This window comes from Haemaphysalis longicornis, unplaced genomic scaffold, assembly GCF_048455015.1.
Source record: "Haemaphysalis longicornis isolate Haplotype H1 unplaced genomic scaffold, Haemaphysalis longicornis Haplotype H1 scaffold_4, whole genome shotgun sequence".
Taxonomy (NCBI): Eukaryota; Metazoa; Arthropoda; class Arachnida; order Ixodida; family Ixodidae; genus Haemaphysalis; species Haemaphysalis longicornis.
The window spans coordinates 208,356,094-208,365,452 of record NW_027526361.1 but is presented as its reverse complement, the minus strand read 5'-3'; the positions used below and the strand labels follow the sequence as shown (position 1 = coordinate 208,365,452).

Below are 9,359 nucleotides of genomic sequence, written 5' to 3'. Positions count from 1 at the left end.
CTTCGACCTCGTCTGGACTTGGCCTGATGCCTTGTGCTGAAATGATGACTCCTAGGAAGGTGACTTCGGAGACACCAAAACGACACTTGTCTTGGCTCAACGTGATGCCTGCTTTTGCAAGGCAAGACAGCACCTGGCCCAGTCTGGCATCGTGCTCCTCGCGCGTGCGCTCAAAGATCAGATCCCTCCAGTATCGGCCAAATGGGGTGATGAACGTTGTGAGCTCTTGGGAGTCTGCAGAGAGATTTACCTGGTGGAAGCTGGCTATTGCATCCAGCTTTGAGAAAACTGTTGCGTCGCCAAGGAGGCCAATGACGTGCTCTACAGTTGGTAGAATGTGGCGTTCCCGAAGGACAACCTTGTTAAGCTGAGTCAAGTCAACGCACAGCCGGTAGGAACCATCCGCTTTCCGGACTAGAACGAGACCAGAGCACCACGGGGTTGGGCTGTTGACCCTGCGAATCACGCCTCCTTCCTCTAGTATGTCAAGCTCGTGGCGGACGACCTCGAGCTGCGGGATGGGAATCCTGCGAGGCGCGCTTAGGGAGAAGGGTACGGCATCAGGTCTAAGGAGGTTCGTGTACTCGTCCTTGAGGGTGCCCAATCCCTGGAATAGCTCCGCGCGCAATTTTGCTTTCGGAGTCTGGAGTTCATCGAGAAACTTAACAACTTCCAGGGCTTGAAGCGCCGGCAGTCTCAGAAGAGGTACGGTGAGAGACTGGATCACGTACAAGCGCTGAGAGCTCAATTTCCCGGGCCACCGAAGTCTTGCCATGTACGAGCCTAGCACACACAACGGCTGACCGCCGGGTCCGGTGAGCAGGGTTTGACTTGGTCGAGCTTGGCCGGCAACGCAGGGAAGTCATTCGGAACGACGCACAGCTCGGCTCCGGAATCGACCTTGAACTGCGCTGTGTAGTTGTCAATGGTGACGTCGACGAACTTTGCCTCGGCGGGCGTCCCGTCAGCGTGTAGTTTTATAGAACCGAGCTTGTGTTTTTCCTTCCGCGCGCGGCACACTTCTGCAAAGTGCCCTTTCTTTTTGCAGAAGTTGCAGGCGGAGTTTCGTGCAGGGCAGTTCGAACGTGGATGTGGCGCGCGGCCGCAAAATTCACATGTTGATGACTGGCAGGAGCGCTCTGCTTTCCGCGGGGGCGATGGCGGCTTATCGTAGTTGCGGCGGCGAGAGGCGAACTTCTTATCGCGTACGGCGTCGAGGTGTAGCTCGCGGGAGTGCTCTGCGCAGTTTTGGGGCAACATTTTTTTTTGTCGGCGTCTTCTGATTGACGGGACTGCATCCACGCTTCTTTGAGCGTAAACTTCGCGTTCCGGCAAAGCTGGTCCGAAAGGCGCGAGTAGCTGAGGCCGACGACGAATCTATCGCGCACAAGCCTTTGCTCCACCTCAGCTGACGGATAGTTGCACTGCTTCACCATTTTACACAGTTCGGCGTAGTAGGCGTCGATGCTTTCGTCGGGTAACTGAACACGCCGGTGAAAACGCGACGACACGTAAAGTTCGTTCGCCGGGTGCACAAAATGGTCGGTGAAGCGGGCGGCAACCGCTTCAAATGAGGCGAGTGATGCGGCGTCGAGCGAGAACGTCTCGAGAAGTGGGCGGGCCTCCGGCCCCATGCAGTACAACAACAAGCCAACCTGCATGTCGCCGGATGCTTGAGTCAGCCCGGAAATTACGGCGTAGTCCTCGTAGCGGCTGAGCCATGCTGGCCAGTTGCCGGGGTTCGTGAATTCGAACGGTGCGGGTGGCTTGAGGTGGAGGCTGAGCATTTTCGGCACCGCTCCGTCGAGGGCTATCGTCATGCGGTCGGGGCGAGTCCGGGACGAGGGGGCGTTACGATCCCATTTCTGACACCATGTCGTGTGGCTGGTGCCGCGCGAGCGTGCGGGAGCACGAGCGGCCCGAGCCCGCAGAAAGAGCCCATGCGCACGACAGCTGCCCAGCTGACAAAAGAAGTCCCACACTTTATTTGGGGCAGAATATATACACAAGATAAGTGGCGCCACACGCTAGTGGCAGCCTAACTAAATGGCTGAAGGGTGGCGACCTCTACAGTCTTCGCCATGGTATCGTCTCATCCCCCTTTTACAACGGCACTGGAAAAGCGTACTCAAGCTCGTTTCCTACTGAAACCCCGCCAAGGCAACCAAAGGCCCCTCAAGTGACTGAATGCTACAACTAGACCAATGCAGCGTATGACCGTAAAACTCGGACCAACCTCGTCGGCTGCCGCGATTGCACGTACCTGTTCCTAGTTTATTTTCGCTGACTCTGCATCAAAACATATTATATATTTATCATTACACACCTCACGCTAGGAGTCACCCTGTAGTGGCGGAACCACCATCTTAATTCGCTGTTACTTCATGAGATGATGCTAGTATCGTCACCAATGGTGCCTGGGTTAAAGAGTGAGCTGTCACATGACAAAAAGCAAATGGAACAGAAAATATAGTATCGGCGCTCGCTTTTCTTTGTTTTTCTTGGTTCAGCCCGTGATTACGAACTTTATTAAATGTCGGAAGTCGACAGAATTCGAGTCTACGCGTCTTTCCATCGAAGTCGTTTACCAGGACGACGACGTTCCAGGTGACCCGCTGCTTCGGGTCTTATTCTACAATGCGAATGTTTTACTGACGCTTCCACATGAATGCAGTTTAACAGTCGACTAGTCTGGTTCAGCTAATACAGGCTTGGTATAGATGTGGATCATAATGCAGCGCTCAGATGACCTGGAAGAAGTGTTTTCCCTGCTGCCTTTACTGCTCAAAGAGGCGCTGAATGAGCACCGAAATTTTTAGTGTTCCGGTCGCGTTCAGTGAGTTCATTCACAAGTGCATATCCGAGAGGAGATTAAAATCTTTGTGAAGAAAAAAGATGTGGGTATTGCCAGTTTTTTCTTGCTAACACCATTATTATATTGCAGTTTCTATGTACCATTTAAAAGATATTTCTTGAGCTGCCGCACACAACTTCGTTTCTTCAGCGTTGGCAAGGGCCTACAGCTTCTTGCGAACAAATACGTGTTTGCATCCATCAGGGCCGACGTTGAAACGCCGAAAAAAGTGACATTGTCGAAGAATGGCATTGTACGCCACCCTGTGTAGACGGGAAACACCTTAGTGAACCTCCAGATGAGTGTCAAGTGGGGCCCATCAGAATTTGACAGACACCCGAAGAGTCCTGCTGCATATAGTTTCGTCAGCACTGGACAAAGCATCACGGCGCAGATACCTGGCATGACGGAAGAAAATCTCTTATTTCCTGCCACAGGAAGGCCAAAATAACATGGAAAGCTTTCTGGTTACTGTGAAAAGGTTCGTCAAAGTAGTTAGACCTTACGTGCTAGGAGGTCATCTTTGAATAATTGACGTCCTGAAGTCGTGATAGATTAGGCAATAGCGTGGAGTCGAACTTAGAGCACGAATTATTGTTATGGTCGAGGAACCGCATAGCTTAATTTCGATTGATGAAAACAAAAATATCGACTCCTATCGGTTTTCTTGAGAAGAATGGCTTCCGACAATCTGTCCAAATGTAAACCTTTAACATAAGGGCAATGAGTAGCTGTGGTTGCCGCAAGGGTTAAGAGTTCCGACAACATTGACGTGGATATGACTGAAGTGGGAGGGCGGGTGTGCGAATGTGCCAAGTCGATTCGATGCATACTAATGCAGCTCAGATTGCTGTGAGCTTATATCACACACGACCAGTTAAACACGTCTTTATTGACAATGAGCTGGCCTAAAAATTGTGACGAGTCACTGAGGGGAACAAATGTGAGGATGTGCCTGAAAATTGTGAGCATAAAATATTGCGTATAGGGACGGGACCGCCGGTCAACCTATCAGAAAGGGGACTATCATAGTCATGAAACTGGACGTCGTCATGCGCCACGAACGTATTACGCGTGTCATAAAGCTGGAGGTGGTCATCATTATGCTGACCCATGTCCATGACCTAGAAATTCAAATCAGGGCGGTCGTGCTACCTTTCCTGTAAAGCTGTGCGAGAAAAAGTCCTCCCACTACTATGGATTGGTTCTGATTTGACGACTGTCGCTAGTGTACTCTCAAGTGAACGTCAGCTGCCTCATTTTACGGGTACCACACGAAGTGATGCTGGAGGAACGTTGAACGTGAGTGGTGTGTGATACGTGAGAGTAGTGAACCGCCGTCCAAGAAACAAATGCAGAACTGCTTTATGGGCAAATATAGGGTCAAGAGTTAAGATTTAAAGTTGCTTCAGCGAGGCTCCGGAGGCACAAGCTTCTTTAGTGAACAAGCCGATGTGTTTCAAAGCACAGGTGACAGAACGCGACAAGACGACCCCGAGAGCCGTGTCGTATGGGTCAACCATGATGGCGGTTGGAACGAAACATCGGTATTGCACTAGAAGCGTCGCAATGCCATTCGCTGCTTGAATGCGTTTAAAGGCGCTTTCAGTTGTTTCGGGAAACATAATTGAGGAATTCGGGGGCTTGACACCCGCAAAGTCCCCATGCAAGGTGTGCAGTGCTGCAGAAGAGCAAGAGGGGAAGGAGTTGTAAATGTTCCCGAGGACCAGAAACCCCTACAGTTGCTTTGTTTTACACGGTTAATGAAACTCGCCAATTGCCCTGATTCAAGTCAGAAGGGTGAGATTTCGCAACTCGAAACCGGCACCTTTGGCCTTTATGTCAAATAGAAATTTGCACATTCTTGAGAGCATGGCACGAATGCAGTTTCTCTGGTTCGGCGCTTGTTTTGAAGAGAAAGAGGCATCAAAGGAGCCAATAGATTACCTTACCTTACCAACAAAGCACTGAATGGTCTTGGCCGCAAGGGTCCAAGCAGTGTTATAACTGCAGATCTCCGGATATCAAAGGGGTCTAGAGGAATTTGTGGGTACGCCATCACGACGTCAATTTTGCTAAATATTATGGATCCAAGCCAACTAGTGTTGACGCAAAATTCTGGTTCTCGGTGTCTGAGTACAGGCTGGGACAGTGACCTTGCTAAGAGGGCATCACCGAAGGGGTCGCAATTACCATTCATTTTTGGCGTCATGGCAGCTGTTGAGGCTTATGAACTGAAGAACGAAGAATTCAGTCCAAGGCAAAGCATATCGTCGATCTCCTTTTTGCGCCCTACCACATAACGTGTTTAAAAGCAAAAAGCGTCATTGAACACGCGAGAACCATTGATGAAAGTAGCATGAATCATTCAGTTAAAAATCGACGACTGAGTACAGGCTGGTCGAAGGCGTCTGGAAGCTAGGCAAAGACACTTTACCAATGTTCGGGAAGCCTTGTGTATTGAAGAAGCCTGAGTGTCTGACCCCGTCTAGCAATGTTTTGTCCAGGATACGGAAGTGCCGCATATCAATAAGAAGTTTTAGTGCCACAGAACATTTGGCTTTAATGATTGGCTGTCGCTCGTCTACTACGACAACAAAGTCTAAGGAAATGGGCATGTGAAGCTCATGTCAATAGTCTGTGACTTTGACGTCCGTTTTGTGTTCGAATAACGGCGCCGAAAGGAAAATATCAAAATGAGGGTCACTCAGGAGACGTTGACAAATAGAAAATTATGGGGCCAGTATTGATACAATAACGGGCTTCGGCACCCTGTCTTCACGTGCAAGAGGCAACATAGTTAAAACAGAATGACACTGGTCACGGTCATTATCCGACGCTACGGTTTTCTACGCAAGAGGAAGAGTGGCGGCATTGGCGTTCGCGAGACATGTAGCAGCAGTAGTGCGACCAAAGCATTAGGACAAGCGGGAAGCGATGGTTAGGATGACTAAAGTGCTGGAAGGCAGTATTTGTATTACGAAGGCACCTGGGCAGTTCGAAGGGAAGCAACATCAACCGTAAGCTCGAAAAGGTGCGCCATGCGCTCTACATTAACATCTAGTAGGCGTGCATATCATTCGCCAGAGGATGCGTTGGGAGAGATACGGTCAGGTCGGGCACCTATTGTGGCCAAGAAAGGAAAACAGACATGCATAACCTGGTCAGCAAGCGGATGCAAGAATTGCAGAGTTCAGGACAAAAACACTCTCACAATCATCTAAACCTGAGGTAAGAACTTCCGGAAGCCGTCCACTGTCGATTAAGGCAACCATGTCGGCTTGCATGCATATTAATAAATTGGTAGAGTTGCAATCGCCTAGCAACTGCGACATCCCAAGTGGCTGCCGTCGATGCTTTTGGCAACTGCTGACTGCTGACTGCCCACCTAACGTGGTTGGAAGAACGAGGGGGAGGCGGGGAGTGTATAATATTGTAAACAACCACTGCAGTGGTAGGCGCGAGCGCTTCAATGAAGGGGTCGGGTACGTTCAAGTGTGTGGTGACATATTGACGTCATAGTAAACGCTCAATGGTAATGAACCGAAGTTGGGTTTCGATTACCTAAATTCGTCGTTCTCGAGGGAAGAAACGTTGGACTTGTGGGGTGGTTGATGTGATGTAGAACATGGCTATACCTTATTAAAGCAACCGAAATAGTACCGTCCGCATGGCATGAAAGCCTGAGGTAGCGAAGGTTGCCATGGGCGAAGATATCAAGTAGTTCTAGGATATTAAAACAAAAGATCTAAGACAGGAGTCACGAAACTGTGAAAATAAAAGCAAGAGAGGCGTTAGTGGCTGGTACCGATGATTTATTGTTACAACGAACGAACAAGGCAGGTGCGTACGGTGCCTTGAAAGCGAGACTGTTATGGCGTCGTATTGAATGTAGCATAGCCGTCAGGTTTGGTGGTGCCGCGATGGCGACTGATTGAATTATCACTTCGTTTAGCGGGATCGTGCAATTCGTCCTTCCGAAGGGTAACATGTCTGGTGAGGGGTGGTGTTTTTAAGGTAATCCTGACCAGCTCAACAAATAACCGCCTTGGATTAGCCGCGATGGTTTCGTAGACCATGCCGGCCCACCGCAGACCCACCGCAAACAGCCCAGGCATGACGATGTCCCCCATCCCGTGTCCCCAGACTGTGCGTGACCCACGTAAAGACGACATGACAGGCCGAGATCACTTTTACGTGACTTCTCACCTTCTCGTCAGGTGCAGTTATAAGCGATTAAGCGTTTCCTGACCATTGCAGGCATTCCTGTTTTGTGGTCTTCCTGGGCTCTTCCTCTTCATACGCGGAGGCTAAAAATTTTCACTAATTCTTTTATGCTTGTCTCTGATCGTTCTGCTTACGTTCATTGTTTGCGGTCTCGACAGGAATGGTCGCCCATGACCGGTGATGTATTATAAGACAACGATAAAGTAGGCAGGGGCGCAGGTCGCTATCCAATCCTGAGTAAAGACGGTGACGTACTGACTGTTGCATAGCCATGGGGATCTCTTGTGCCTTCATGTCCACTCAAAAATTCATTGCTTTATTTACCATGGCGCGCACGTTTTTTTCTGCCACCGTGTAACCATATTTTGCGTTACTTACTGTGCTGAAAAAAGAGACTTCGCGACACTGCCATTTGGGCTGCCATCGCTCATTCTACACTCTTAGGCAAAAAGGACTAAAATAGGGACTAAAATACAGCCGTTAGTCTTCGCGGGCGACCGTTCATCTTCAAGGGGAGTATCTGCGGCAGAGTACGTGCCGTGTGCATAAATACAGACTAACTGTTCGTCCCCGCCGATCTATAAGGAGTAACGGGACAACAAAACGCATGCAGTTAGTCTCTTTGATGCGTCGTTAATCCGATAATGGCGTCGTCGTTGCCCTTTCGCGCATATGTCTGCGAACAGTTTTATATTTCCAAAACACAAGCCATTGCAGTCACTGGGTGCTTTAGATGGTGCCACCGGAGAAAATATTGATGTTAGTTATACGAAAATCGCCTAGGGTTAGTAGAGCGGTGGGTAATGGCAAGGAGCGGCGAAGCGCGATTGCCATACGCTTTTCGGCGAGGTTTTGTTGATACGCTGTGTTGCATACGATTCGTGCCAGGTAAAAACGGCCAATGAAAGCTTTCAAGCGCCTTAACAGTAACGCAAAAATTAGTGACAATAGCAAAAGTGGATTCCTGAGCCTAATGAATATGTACATGTTTAACAGACGAGAAAAAACGCATGTTGCTGATGACAACTGCAAAAAAAAATGCTCGCTACAGGTAAGCGTCTCGAAGTTATCTTTTACACTCGGTACATAATTGCCTTGGGCACCAAAGCTATGACAATGCTGCAACTGCTGTAAAACCCGCTTGCATTTCCCAGTCGCAATCGTCTAGCGACGCAAGTTTGAAGAATTCAGCAAGCAACACCGAATTCGCTTTCGCCGATGCAGGAAAATATGGCATGTTTCCTTATTCTGACACTCACACAGACGACACCTTTCACAAATACGTTACAAAGAGCTCTTAACATATGTATCGAACACTAAGAAAGCACTTATCTTGCGCTAATTTGCACGGAAACAAATGAGTCGTCCGATCGCCCAGCTACCTATCTCAACTAGGCGACGACGAGTTGATTGTTATTTACGAAAAAACTATGGTTGTGAGGCTCTACTTCGAATCGAACTGACCAATAGTCCCTAAACCTAGCAAAGCGCTAAGCGCAAGGCGGAAAACGCGGTCACGTTCGCTTGCACAGATAGAAATTCGGGCACCAGTTTCAATGGATCTGTTGCGTTATGCACAGAACTACACGCTATACACTGGAGTATTATCTCCCTCTGTACCAACCGGCGGCGTGGTCCAGCGGATAGCGCGTGGGGTTCCTTGTGTACACTTCCCGGCGTCAGGGGTTCGATCCCTGCCGTTGGTGGAGTTTTTTTTCTGCACTCTACGCAGTTCGTCCTTGGGGAGTATCGGAACGGACCATCCGGGTGGGGGACTAACCGTTTGTCCCCTCGCAGTTAGCCCCCAAAGGGACTAATGATTGTGGCAGAGGCCGTTAGCCCCCGAAAGGACGAACTTTTAGTCCTTTTTTCCTAAGAGTGTACACATTGGCAGGAGCAAGGCTTCTGTGCGTAAAGCTTACTCGTCGTATTTGCCGCCTTGCGTGGTCATGCGTTTCGTCCTTCTTTGTTATAGTACTGTCATACTCGTCCACCATCGCGCATAAGGACCATAGAACGTGTCACTCTAGCCATTCGGCGAAGGAATTGAAAGATGACGATGCAGGTGTGGTTGTCTTTCGCGACCACCTAAACGCACCGGCGATAGAATTACGTCCTTGCTACGGCAATCAGCAGTGGTTCTCAAGCATCCTGAATGATAAACATTGCGTTCGGTACACTGCATTGGTGCTGGGAAAGTACCTTCTGTACATGACGCTTCTCGTAGAAGTAAGGCATTCAGAGACATCGTCCGGTGAATTGGTTGCTTCCGGTATAG

At 49.4% G+C, this 9,359-nt stretch overlaps 1 pseudogene; it reads right to left on the bottom strand.

The window, feature by feature from the left end:
• Positions 1-1,198: 1,198 nt before the first annotated feature.
• Positions 1,199-2,087, bottom strand: LOC144180755 (uncharacterized; annotated as a pseudogene).
• Positions 2,088-9,359: the final 7,272 nt, after the last annotated feature.